General features: G+C 43.5%; 1 pseudogene; it reads right to left on the bottom strand.

The window, feature by feature from the left end:
* Positions 1 to 13180: 13180 nt before the first annotated feature.
* Positions 13181 to 13335, bottom strand: LOC111558623 (annotated as a pseudogene).
* Positions 13336 to 14351: the final 1016 nt, after the last annotated feature.

Here is a 14351-nt window from a genome sequence, read left to right on the forward strand (position 1 = left end):
AGTAAATAGTCTAGAAGTGGCTGAATGATAAGGCTAGGCCTGCTGAGGGGTCAAAAGGCTGTATAGGCACGTCCAGCATCTCGCCATAGCATGTGTGGGTGTTAGCTGCTCAGCTTTATTCAGAGTTCTAAGGAAGAAGGAACAGTCATCTTGAACATCTGATTATACATATCTGTATCCTCAACCAGAAGCTGTTGGTTACCAATTCAGCATTCATTCCTCCCTTCCTTTTTCATTACAGAACCCCTGTCTACTCAAGTAGCAATTCTCTTCTACATGGTGTTTCTTCTTAATTGGTTATTATGGTCATCTCCTCCTGGTTAAGAAATATTTTAGGGTTGGGTCTGTGACCCCCTTCTGGCCAATGGGATGTGAAAGGGCAGGGGGCTCCTGGGAAATATTCTCTTCCTCTTAACAAGGAGATACCACAAAAGTTGGTCCTCTTCTTCTCTAGATATTACTGCCTCCAGCAGGGGCACATGGACCAGCTGTCTCCCCAGGGGGGAATGATGACATGGGGATAAAAGCCAAAAGCCTAAGAGTTTCAGAACATAAATATTAAAAACATTTGAATTCTTGATGATGTGGTTGGGTCCCTGAATTAACCAACCCTGGAGAAGCCCTCCCTCTGAACATCACGTTAAGTGAGAAAATAAATCTCCTTACTTAAGCTACATTAAGTTGAATTTTCTGTTACTTACTGAGGAAAGCATCTTAACTGATATAACAATCAACTCCTTGGGGGTGGTACATAGCCCCAGTACAGAGTGTCTGTCACATACAAGACACTCAATAAACGTTTGTTGAAATATTATAAGAATGTGTATCTCAGGCTTTTTGAAGACCTCAACTAGAGTTGCATTATTCCATCCAAACCAGCCTAAATACGAGCTTCTTTATACTGTAAAATGAATAGCAAAGTAAGAAGATATTGTAGGATACATGTGGAGTTGTGTACATCTGGGAATCGCTGATGGTCAAGAGTCAGCAGGGAAGGCAACGGTAACCATCTGGCTGGGGAAATGTGATTTATGCCTATAGGGACCTCAACCTTCAGTACAAAATCCTTGAAAATTCTGCTATAAACATGGGAGAATGATGGCAGCACAGGATAATAAGTGATAAGCCAAAAGATTTTCCCATTCTGGGGTCTGGTAAAGACAATGAAACAGACACTGAGCCTCTAGAACAAAAGGTTTAAAGTTTTTGGTTATGCCCTGAGTTCCTATACTCTTTCGTATTTAAAGAAACGTCACTCCCAGTTGGATTTGCTTTGCACATTGCCACAGCCAAAGTGATTTTTACAATGGGGAAAACGGCAATTCTGGGAAGCCATTGTTCAAACAATGACCCAGAACCATGACTTTATGGGGGTCTTGGTCAACACTGTACTAGTCCATCCAATCATACTCATCTTTTTTTTTTTTTTTTAACAGACTCAATTTTTAGAGCAGCTTTAAGTTCACAGCAAAACTGAATGGAAAGTACAGAGCTTTTCCACATACCTCCTACCCCACACATGTACAACCTCCTCCATTATCACCATCACTCAGCAGAGTGGTATATTTGTTACAGTTGATGAACTACATTGACACATCATTAGCACTGCAAGTCTATACTGTATATTATAGTTTATTCTTGGTGTTTTACATTCTATGGGTTGACAAATGTGTAATGACATGTATCTGCCATTATAGTTTCGTACAGAACAGTTTCACTGACCCAAAAATTCTCTGGGTTTTTCCTATTCATCCCTCCCCTATCACCCCTGGCAACCAGTGGTCTTTTTACTATCTCCACAGTTTTGCCCTTCCCAGAATGTCATATAGTTGGAATCATACTATAATATGCAGGCTTTTTGATTGACTTCTGTCATTTAGTAATATCCATTTAATTTTCATCTGTGTCTTTTCATGGCTTGATAACTCATTTCTTTTTAGATCTGAATAATATCCCGTCTCTCAATGTACCACAGTTTATTTATCCATCCTCCTACTAAAGGACATCTTGGTTTCTTCCAAGTTTTGCCAATTGTGTATAAAGCTGCTATAAACAGGTTTTTATGTGGACATTTTCAACTTATTTCAACTCATGTTGAAGAGTGTAATAGCTGGATCACATGCAAGAAGTATGTTTGGTTTTGTAAGAAGTGGCCAACTATCTTCCAGAGTGGCTGTACCATTGCATCCCCATCAGCAGTGAATGAGAGTTCCTGTTGCTCCACATCCTCGTCAGCATTTGGTGATGTCAGTGTTCTGGATTTTGGTCATTCTCATACATGTGCCGTGGTATGTCATTGTTGTTTTAATTTGTAATTCCCTAATGACATGTGGTGGAGCACCTTTTCATATGCTTATTTGCTATCTATGTATCTTCAGGTCTGTGGCCCATTTTTTAATCAGGTTGTTTGTTTTCTGAGCCAAAAATTGTAGAGCCAAATTTTTAACTTCATTTTGGTGACCTATTTGAAAGACATTGATCCTTTTCCCAACCTGATTCTATCCATTTATTCTCTGAAACTCATATGAAGGCAAGCTGAGAATTTCAGTTCAATGCAATATGCGTTATTTAACATCACTATGTTATGTGCCCAACACATTGTTTTAAGTATTGTGGAAGTTACAAAGAAATGTCAGATACAGTCCCTGGCATCTTGGCAATCTTTGGGGAAACTAAAAATATGGCAGTGAAAACAAATTAATTACTAAATGTGTGTATGCTCTCTAGGTACTTCCAATGAAAATCTTTAACCTAATCAAAACTCAACATTTTTTAGGGGAGCCTGGGTGGCTCAGTCAGTTAAGCATCTGACTTCAAGCATCCGACTTCAGCTTAGGTCATGATCTCAAGGTTCTTGAGTTCGAGCCCCCTCTTGGGCTCTGTGCTGACAGCTCAGAGCCTGGAGCCTGCTTCGGGTTCTGGGTCTCCCTCTCTCTATGCCCCTTCCCTGCTCGTGTTTGGTCTCTCTCTCAAAAGTAAATATTAAAAAAAATTTTTACGTCGGGGCGCCTGGGTGGCTCAGTCGGTTGAGCGTCCGACTTCGGCTCAGGTCACGATCTTGCGGTCCGTGAGTTCGAGCCCCGCGTCGGGCTCTGTGCTGACTGCTCAGAGCCTGGAGCCTGTTTCAGATTCTGTGTCTCCCTCTCTCTCTGACCCTTCCCCGTTCATGCTCTGTCTCTCTCTGTCTCAAAAATAAATAAACGTAAAAAAAAATTAAAAAAAAAATTTTAAGTCAAATTTTCCAAATACATATATTTAAATGTTGTTTTACGAAAGGTGACAGCCAATTGGGGAGGTATTTTACTGAGACCCATTAATCTGTGAAGTTATAAACTGCATACACATCTTATTTTTACTGGTGTACTAAGTACAGCAGGCAGAATAGAAGAGGGAAAGGAATAATCATCTTACTCTTCTTTAAATAAATAAATTGGTGGAGAACTCTGTAAATGAAGAAATTTACCACAAGGATTCATACTTTTTTCTTCAGTGTGGAAATAAATACCACACCAGTGGAAATAAAAACCAGTGTGGAAACAACCAACCAGTGAGCTAAAGTGTAATAACAATCATCATAGCAGAGGTATGGTAGCAGTCATTGATAGCAGATTGGAAACAAATGCCTAATAATTCGGCTTCTGCCGATAGACCAATCCTTCAGGAACCCTAAAACTATAACAAGTCTAGCAGAGAATACAAGCATCATGAGAGAGCCTAAATTTCATTTGCGAAATTATCAAGAGATAACAAAATGCCTGTGGCAAAATGACTAACCTGAAAACCTGGCTTCTCTGTGGTAGTTTCCAGATTTACACAAGGCTCCTCAGTAAGTAGGGCCCCGTGAATGATCACCCCAGGAGGGGAAAAAAAGCACATTCCATGGAGATTAGATCCCTGGGGAGGCAGGAAGCAAACATGACAGGCAAGACACTGAGTGAGCCAGAAATTTGTGTAAGCTCCTTGGTCTTTGCATAAAACACTCATGAATATGGATCCTCTCAGGAACATTCTACTGAAACCACACTGAGATGGGGCTACTTCCCTGAAAAACAGAGCTGGGTTCTCTGATTAGCCTTTCCGTACTAGGAAAACTACCGGTGCAAGAAGAGAGTAGTATCCTAGGTTGATATCTGTAAATGGAAATTTGCAACACATCCTTTGAACTTAGAGGCTTACTTTCCCCCCCGGGTGTTGTACCCTAAGCCCGTTTCCTGGAGGTCTCCCATTTCCAAAAGGTCCCCAGAGCTGAAATCAAGGACAGTAGATTGTATAAACAAACCAAGGGCTTTCCTGTGGGTGACAAGATTGGGAAAACGGTAAGATTATCACCCTGAGGGAGACTGTATTCTGGCCGACACTCTCAGCGGTCTGCTGAATAGTCAGCAGGGCCACTGGCCCTTCTTCTTTGCTAATAGAACCCAAATGTTGCTCACTGTCCTCCAAGCAGCCACGTCCTTCAGGGAAGGCATAGTCTTTTTCTAGCCTCGTGAGCCCAATGTCTCTTGCCAGGTGATTTGTTTTAGGCAACAGGCATGTGCAACAATCCTGGCCAATGAGACAGCAGGGAAATGTGGCAGAAGGACTCTGGAAAAAATTTTCTCATTCTTGAAAAGGGGACACAGCACAGGGTCATTTCATGTCTCTGCCTCTGGAAGAATGCTAATATTTATTTATTTACTTACTTATTTACTCATTCATTCATTCATTCATTCATTCAAGAACTATTTATTGCCCAGTGTGTGTCCTGAAATCCAAAAGCCACCTATTCTTGGACTGGACACGGATGGCTTTAAAATTATAGGTGAGTGTCAAAGGCATATTCCCATGAAGTCCCATACTTTAGAGTATAAATGTAAGGGAAATAGCAGACCAGAAGAACTAAGGGCTGGCTAAGCAGTTCTGAAGGCCGAGATTGGTATAGAGGTTGGGGAGAAGGAAATGCATTCTGTGGACAAAGGTTAAAGGCAAGCACATAGGAAAGAAAAGAACAGCACTAGGGCTCCAAGAAACTAAACAAACTCCATAGCCGAGGAGATCCCCAAAGCGTCACAGGAGGATGTTGTGCCAAAGTCCTGGGTTGAGGAGCAGGACCTTACAGTCCAAGAATCTGGAAGCCCAACGTGTGCTTGAACAGGATGAAACTTCGAAACTTCTACTAAAGATGTTTGCTCTCTGCCGTGCTTTTAACTTCTCCACTGCCAAGGCACATGGACGCTCACCCGTGTGCGTGTGGTCAGAGAGACTGAATTCAACCCAGCTGGCTGGATTCTGATCAGAGCACAGACCAAGGTTCTTCTCCTGTTACAAGGCCTCCCTTGGATTTCCTCCTATTTCTCTGGCCTCTTCTTTGGGGCTTTTTTTCTTCTGCCCATCCCATAAATCATCTGTTCTCCAAGCGTGGTCCAGAGACCCTTGGGTGTGCTTGGGACACTTTCAGGGAAAGTGTGACATTGAAATGATTTTCATAATAATAAGATGTTATTTGTCTTTTTCACTCTCATTCTGTCACGTGTGCACAGCAGAGTTTTCCAGAGGCCACATGATGCGTGATACGGCAACAGATTGAGTACAGAAGCAAATATGAGAATCTAGCTGCAAAAAGATTTGCAAAGATGCACCGTGGTGCCACTCTCCTTGTTAACTTTTTGTTTTAGAAAATACAGCTATTTTTCAGCAAAATGTTATTTGTTCTACCATATAGTGGGGCTAATTATTGCTGTTTGAAAATGAATTGATAAAAATTAAAAGCGGACCAAGCAGCCTAAGAGCTTGGTAGAAATGCAGCTTCTCGGGCCCCTCCCCAGACTTCTTGACTCAGAAGGTGTGGAGGCGGGGCCGGCAATGGGCTTTGACGAGTTTCAGGTGATGCTCACGTTCGCTGAAGCTTGAGAGCCACTGCTCTAGGACATCGGTCCGCCACCATTTCTCCAAAGTGAGGAGAAGCACGTGCTGAGTCTCCTGAAGCCAAGTGTCGAGAGGTCGTGGCCCCGGTGCTGGGTTATGGGCCTTAGTCTGCTTTGACTACTGTAATAAGATACCAGAGGCGGGGCGGCTTAAACAACAGAAATTTCTTCTTCCACAGCCCCGAAGGATAAAAGTCTGAGACGGAGGCGTCAGCAGCTCTGGGTTCTTCTGAGGCATCTCTCCTTGGCTTGCAGATGGCCTCCTTCTCGCTGTGTGCTCACACGGCCTTTCCTCTGTGCGCCCTGAAAACTGTTTCTTTGGCTGCGCTTATGACTCCCCTGGGGGCATCCCAATCCATGAGCTGTCACTAGAAATCCTGGCAGGAGAGGAGATCCCTCCTCACTCTCTCGCAGCACCTGCTAGGACCACTGAATCACTAGATCTTCTAGATTTGCATCTTCTAGATTTTTCTCATCTTCATCATCCCCTCCTCACCACCCCAGCTATCAGTGTGTGCAAATCTGGATCCCTGCATGGGGTACACACAAAATAGGCTTCAGGTCCTGGGCAGTCTCGTGGACCCTCGCGGAGCTCGTTCTCACATCGAATCGGGACGCGGTGCCATCGCGGAGAGCTGCTGGCCTGAATGATCTTTCACCTACCGTCCGGCTCCCTCAAGTGCAGCCCCCACGTGCAGCCACAAGGTTCTGCCTAAACAATCTAAAACCAGGCCAGTCCTGGTTACAAAGCATCTGAGGCTTCTCACCAGCTACAGAACAAAGCCCGATCTCCTCTGCCAGGAATACAGAGCTCGCTCTAAACCCTGCCGGCCTCTCCAGCTCATGGCGGGTCACTCCCCGCCTGACACCACAAGCTGTGGCAACCCCGTGGCTGTAGTTCCCTGAATCGGGGGCTATTCCTTACCTCTGTGCCAGTCCCCAGGCCGTCACCTTGACCAAATGCTCTTCCTTTCAGTACTCTCCGTGCCATACTCTCTCAAACAGCCAGACGTCGTCTCCTCCAGGAAGCCTTCCATGGCAGCGCCTCTTCCCTTCCCCCTCCCCATTTCAGGCAACCTGCACTCACCTCTCCCATGGCATTCATCACCCTGTTCTGCATTCTTATGTTTGGAAGCTGTCCTTCTCACCAGACTCAGACCTCTTTGAGGACTGAAACTGTGCCTTTTTCTTATTTTTCATTCCAAGGGTCTAGCACAGGGTCCTAATTCATAGTAGGTGCTCCATAAACATTAAATGAGTGACTGAATGACTTCCAGGAATAATGGAGCTAACTCAGGGGGCAGAGTCAATCCAAAGTGAAGGAGAGAGTTGGCAAGTTGTCGGGCAAGGCGGGGCTGGGGGGGCGCGGGTATCTTCAAAATTAAAAGTCCTGAGATACAGTTGAGAGGAAAATGGTGTCTCTGAGCCCCGCTTTATATAAAGCTTGGGGCCTGCCCCCCACACCTTTGTGACTCTTAAACTGGCTGCACCCCAAGACGGTTTCTTTCTTTTTTTTAATGTTTATTTTTAACAGAGAGAGAGCAGAGCATGAGCGGGGGAGGGACAGAGAGAGAGGGAGACACAGAATCGAAGCAGGCTCCAGGCTCTGAGCGGTCAGCACAGAGCCCGATGCGGGGCTCGAACTCACACTGTGAGATCATGACCTGAGCCAAGGTCCGATGCTCAACCTACTGAGCCACCCAGGCGCCCCACCCCAAGACGGTTTCAAGAGCTGGTATCCAATTTCAGTCCCGAGACACTCACTACCTATTAGGCGCAGTTTTGGGGATTTAGACATTGCCAATTTATATCCTATTTCTGGGATGTAGTAATCATTGTCTTCTAGAATCAACCAACTGCCTATGCAAACTCCCCTCAAGTAGAGGCCTTACAAAGCTACTACTGCACATTCCGCCTCTGCTCCTGCCCGCTCACCCCCAGGGGGCAACTGGACTATCATTACGATGCAAACAGCACCCTCAACGATCACTTCCACTCAGCACTTCCTGGAACGCTGCAGAAAATCTCAGAGAAGTTTATACCATCCTCCTGAGCACAGTACATCAAGGCTCCCTTTCAAGACAGCCCTTGTCTCCTCCTTGCCACCCTGCTCCGATTTTCCAACTGTGCCTCTCTGGGATGATTTCTGAGCTCCCTCCCCATCAAGCTCACTCTGCTGAGAAGCATCCCGTGCTGTATTTGCCGAGGTTCCTCTTAAAATGTGTTGTCTGGGACTGAACACCACACTCCAGCAGGGTTCTTGACCATGCAGGATCGTTGATGTCTGTCAATGCCTTTATTTCTTCTTGTGGTTACGGTGTCACTAAGATTGCCTGGGTGTTCAGTAGTGAAGTATAGAGAAATATGACTACCCTCAAAGCAGAAAGCAGGACTTTGCCCTTGTCAGTGAGCACCCCCAAAGGACTTTGCCTTTGTCAGTGAGCCCAGTATGGGCTGGCAAGGCATGGGGATTGGGACACAGCCCCAGGCTGTAATAGTCCAACCCTACCTTGACATGCATCAGACACTAACGGATGACCAAGAAGCAGAAGCTCCTGGGGACCTGTCAAGCAGATGCGGAGTACGTGACCTGGCTCTTAGAGGAATTCTACCTACATGAAAGGGGACGTGGGTGCAAATTTCTTCTCATGCCCAGAGGAGAAATCATCTTAAAAATTGGGTGAAGGGGCTCAAAAGGTACACATTCCCAGTTATAAAATAAGTCCTGGGGATGTAATGTACCACACGATGACTATAGTTAATAATACTGTGCTGCATATTTGAAAGCTCTGGAGAGAGTAGACCTTAAAAGTGGTGATCACGAGAAAAAAAGTTGTAACTATGAGTGGTGGTGGATATTAACTAGGCTTATTGTGGTGACGGTTCTGCAATATAGGCAAGTATCCGATCATTATGTTGCACACCTGACCGTGATTTCATGTTCTATTATGTCAGTATAACCTCAATAACAAAAAATCAGGGCCCATGGCAAGGACTCCAGTTAGCTGATGAGATTTTGCCATAAAACCATGAGGGGATCAAGCTCCAAGATCTCTCTTATCACCCCTGGTGTGGGAGTCATATACAACTACAATGCTGCGACAATTACCTGGTGAACTTAAGATCCAAGAGAAAATTTCTATATGGTTGGGGTCGGTGGATGTTTATATCTGTTTAATGGATGTGAGAATTTTTATTGTCTCTCATTCAATTTCAGGTGACTTTCTTCTGTATAATAATTATCTCGTTTTCATTTAGCAAGGGGCTAATTCAGTTTTCCCTCTTGTCCCCCACCCCTGAGACCTATCCAGTCAGATCTTTTCCTCAGAAACTGATGCCAAACAGATCTTTTCCATCTGGCTTTAGTGCAGGCAGCTTGACTACCTCTTCTGCCTTTAGATCATCTATAAATAGCAAATCATGTCTTCTGTAGAATCCGTAAATTTACGAGGAGGTCAACAGCCCATAAAAATAGGAATCACTAATTTAGCCAAGAGTTAGAAGGAAAAGGGGTGTTTCTGATAATGCTGATAATTTTGTAATACTGATAACACCACTAAAGTATCTGATAATATCATCAAAGGGTTATTTTCACATCATGGTAAGGAACATGGGAAGAGAACTTGCCATGATACTTTTCTACATGGTGGTTAGCAAATCGTATAACTGGTAACTTCTATGCCATAGTAAATAGTGAATTTTGGGGCGCTTGGGTGGCTCAGTCGTTTAAGTGTCTGACTTCGAATCAGGTCATGATCTCATGGTTCGTGAGTTCCAGTCCCATGTTTGGCTCTGCGCTGACAGCTCAGAGCCTGGAACATGCTTCAAATTCTGTGTCTCCCTCTCTCTCTGCCCCTCCCCCACTCACGCTCTGTCTATCAAAAATAAAGAAACATTTAAAAATATTTAAAAAAAATAAATAGTGAATTATTCCATTAACTCTGTTTTTTTCTTTGGACAGTTATTCGTTTCTTGATTTATATCCAAACCTCTCGATCTTCTCCCTCCTGCCACCAGTCAATTCCCATGTTATCACTGTTTAGCATTCTCTATTGGACCGTTTGGGGACAGGTGAAACTGCATTCAGCTTGCTAGGTCATTTACTAAGAACTCTGATAGGAGAGGGAAGGAATTAATATTATGGGCTCATTTCAATTTTCATTCCAATGACCCGACTTTATGTCAACAAAGCAATCTCATCCATAACTGTCAGGAGGAACTGGGGAAAAAAATAACCAGAAACCTTGGTTTAGCTGATGGGGGTGGAGATCTGTGGAGGGAAACAGGAGACCTGGATGCATTTTGTAAACCTAAATGTTTTAAGATGTAATTCCAAATATCCTGCTTACTTTGGCTTTCTTTTATCATAAAACAGGCGGCTCTTTGTGCCTTGAAAGAGACACACAGGCTGCAAAGAGTCATCTGAACTGCCCAGTGATGTCTTTAATCTTGACCATTTTCAAACACAAATCTCCATCGTGAAACATTTTCTAAGGAATTCTTACAATGCAGCGTCTGTTCAGAGGATGCTGATTTCAAAACCTCTGTACACAGGGCATAATGAAGAGGGGAAGAAAGTGCACAGTTTCGGGTAACTTAAGAAAAGGAAGAAAATTCGGCAGGAAATGAACGACTACCCAAGTTGAAAGCGTGTCGCATGCTATGATTCAGAATAAACGAACTGTAACTCTTCCAGGTTGAACACATACCACCAGCGCTCGCCCTCAAGCCCTGCAGAGCATCCCAGCTTCCAGTTGTATAAATTTACACAAATAAAAAAGAATGCATGAAGAATGTACTTACCGTAATCACAGGCAAGAGACTTAATGTTTCTCTCTCATCAATAGTTTAGATTCTATAATTTTCCATCAACTTTTCTTCTCTTAGAACTACAGAAATTCCAATCACTCATAAACTGCTAAACATGCTGTATGCTTAATGTTTATCAGCGCCGGATGTGGAAAGATTAGCTGTTTAAGACCAATCCAAACAGTCTGGTAATCTAGGCATTTCAGATTGCAGAAGAAGCCACTGCGATGTTGGATTTTAGAGCTGCCTGTGTGTACACATGTGAGTATAAGCCAGTGGAGGGGGGAATTCAGCACTCCCTTCAGGACTGATGGGTGCTGTTTGCCCTCAAATCATTCTTCAAGCTTCTCCGGCTCCACTCTTTATTATATGAGGCTGACTTCTGCAGGCTGTTGCCCAGGCTCCCGGTTCAGGGGGCCTCTGGCTGGGTTTGAGCAATCAGAGATTGGAGGAGGCAAGAAGGGAAAAGCCAGGATACGCTCATTTTCCTTCTCTGGCAGTGACTTCATCTCTCAAGGTTCCAGTTTCCAATGGAGAAACCCAACATGATTCCAGGGACACAGGGTGGCTCAGTCGGTTGAGCGTTCAACTGCGACTCAGGTCATGATCTCACGGTTCTTGGGTTTGAGCCCCATATGGGGCTCTACTATGACAGGGCAGAACCTGCTTCAGATCCTCTGTCTCCTTCTCTCTCTGCCCGCTCATATTCTCTCTCTCTCTCTCTCTCTCTCTCTCAAAAAAAAAAAAAAAAACAAAACACAAAAAAAAAAACCATTAAAAAACAAAAAAATGCAACATGATTCTGGCTTTGACTGGTCACTTTGTGTCTCTCCAGCTTAAGGGTGGCAGTAGTTTATGGCTAGGGCCAATTTTGGGTTGCTTCACTGTCCCCTGTTGAGCTTCTAGCCTTTGTAGTCAATTTCCTTCACTAAATTCCTTTTATTTTAAATACTCAGCATGGTTTCTGTCTCCTAACTGGATGCTGAATGATACAACTGACATATAGGCTAAGTGTCATCTGTTGAATCATGGCCTCCTTTAATTTTATATGGGATCTCCAACTTTTATAATAAAAATGATAATAGCCAATATAGAGAGAGCACTCCATAAGTACCCGGTGAAAGTACTTAGTAAGTCACTAAACAGAGGATAGCTACAGCTTTAGCCTCCAGCTTCTTTTGATAGCAGCTATTAAGTCTCCTCTGCTTGAAATATGTAGCATGATTTATGTTATTCTGACTAGACCTTGACCGGCACATAGACTCTTCTAAATTAATTCCAGTAAGTGTCCCCTCGATTCTTTTTTTTTAAATGGTACTTTCAGTCCACTTATGTCTGTATTTATTTCAGCCATACTAAATTTATCAGTTCTTATTTACATCACTGCCTTTCTTTTCCCTTCGGCTCTTTTTTTAGAAAATAATAAAAACAGATACGAACCAACCAATTGCACGAATACCGTTTACGGAGTTAAGAGATGCTGCTGAAAAGGAATTTTTGACCAGCAGGCCGTGATTACGTGACGCTTTGAAGTGTTCCTCATCAAGTGATGCATGGAAGATGCACTTGGCAAAGAAGGGTGATTGAGAGATATGTGAACACTTAACAGTTTAAAACTTGAGGACTTCTGTATTTGCTTTCCTACCAGGGAAATACAGAATTCCGTTGGCTGGCTCCTACCACTAGTGTGATTAGAATACTTTTATTGACCATTTTGATCTTCTTGCCACCTGCCATATCTTCTTATGTTATAAAACATAACTTTTCATGCTATAAGGAAACAAGTGATGAAAATCAAATGCTTCCAGTCACAGCCCATTGACACATGTGTAGACAGCTTTCTAAGACAACCCCGGAAAATTTCTGCCTGTGGTATATAATCCCCTCCCCTTGAGTATGAGCAAAGCTGAAGATGATGGATGTCACCCCCACGATCATGTTATATTATACAGCAGAAGGGATTTTGCAGGTGTAATTAAGTCCCCTAATCAGTTGACTTTGACTTACCCTGGATGGGCCTGCCTTAATCATATCAGACCTTAAAAGGCACTGCCTCCTTCCTGCCACAGATTCAAAATGTTCCAGGGAGGACCTCTGGAAGGAACCGCATGGTAAAGACACGGGAGGGGCCTCTGGTAACTGAGAACTGCCCCCAGATAACAAACAGCAAAAAAAAAGCAGGGGTCTTAGGCCTACAACCACAAGGAAATGAGTTCTGCCAACAACCTGAGGAAGGTTGGAAGTGCATCTCTCCCTAGTCAAGCTTCCTGATGAGGACTCACCTGGCTGATCCCTTAACTTCAGCTTTGTACGACACGAATCCGAGCTGGATTCCTGACCCACAAAAGTGGGAGGTAATAAATTTGTGTTGTGTTACTTCACTGAGCTTGTGGTAATTTGTTACACAGTAATAGAAAACTAGTATAGTCTATTGGGATAGCAGCCAAATCCATAATAGCCATATAGCCATATTAAGAAAATTATAAAATTTTACTGATGCATAAAAGAGGATTTGGAAAACTGGGAAGATATACTATGTGCCTAATGGGAAGATTAAATGTTTTAGCAATAATCGCGCCTCGGATCAACCTCATTGGCTACGATACTGCCACTGCGCAAAGCTGAAGATTAAATGTTTTAAAGATGCCAATCTCAAAGTAGTTTTTATAACAGACAAGAAAGGCATTAATAGTCCAAGTATTTTAGAAAAAAAAAAAGGAAAATATTTACACAGAAAATGCTCAGAACATTTGGAAATCTGTGAGAAAGGTCACTCTGGAAATAACACCCAAGGCACTAATCCATACTCTTTAATTGGAACTAACGGTAGAACAGACCTAAGTTTTGGACCAAGAAAACTCGACTGGACTGAGATAGTAAATTCCAGAGGTGGGAGGATAAATGACTTTGCAAACCAACACAGGTATAAAAGTAAGCACAGAGAGAGTGAAGTTAACCAAACCCATAGTGGGAATAGATTTGTGATAATTTTAGGACACAGGATATGTGAAATCTCTCTGTATGGTGTAAGGCACTTATAGATTATTATAGATTATCTTTGAAATATGATGATATCTGGTTTACTCATCTTACAGTGTACTTTGATTAGTTATGCGAATACGTAGCTTACAAATGCACGGATATGGGCTCAGGTCATGATCTCACAGTTTGTGAGTTCAAGCCCCGCGTGGGACTCTGGGCTGACAGCTCAGAGCCTGGGGCCTGCTTCCGATTCTGTGTCTCCCTCTCCCTGCCCCTCCCCCACGCAGGCTTTGTCTCTCTGAAAAATAAATAAATACACATTCTTTAAAAATTCATGGACGTTAGGTGACAGATGGAGCACAGCATAACATATAGAGTTGTCGAATCATTATGCTGTACACCTGAAAAAAAAGCATGGCTGTTAATAGAGGATTAGCTGTTTGCTGAAACCTGAGTCTGGACCCAAAATTTACAGAGAGAGGGGCCATTTGAAGTCCCTGGGTGGTAGCAGCAGCAGGAGTTGCCATTGGCTAGAAGCCAGACTCTGGCGGCGCCCTCCCCTCCTCTCCAGCCTGTAGACTGCTACCACCACGGTGGTTTGGCCACAGAAAGGCACCAGCTGGGACCTTGTTCAGCTTCACACAGGGCTGTTTCATG

Source organism: Felis catus, chromosome F2 (assembly GCF_018350175.1).
Source record: "Felis catus isolate Fca126 chromosome F2, F.catus_Fca126_mat1.0, whole genome shotgun sequence".
In the NCBI taxonomy this organism is placed as follows: Eukaryota; Metazoa; Chordata; class Mammalia; order Carnivora; family Felidae; genus Felis; species Felis catus.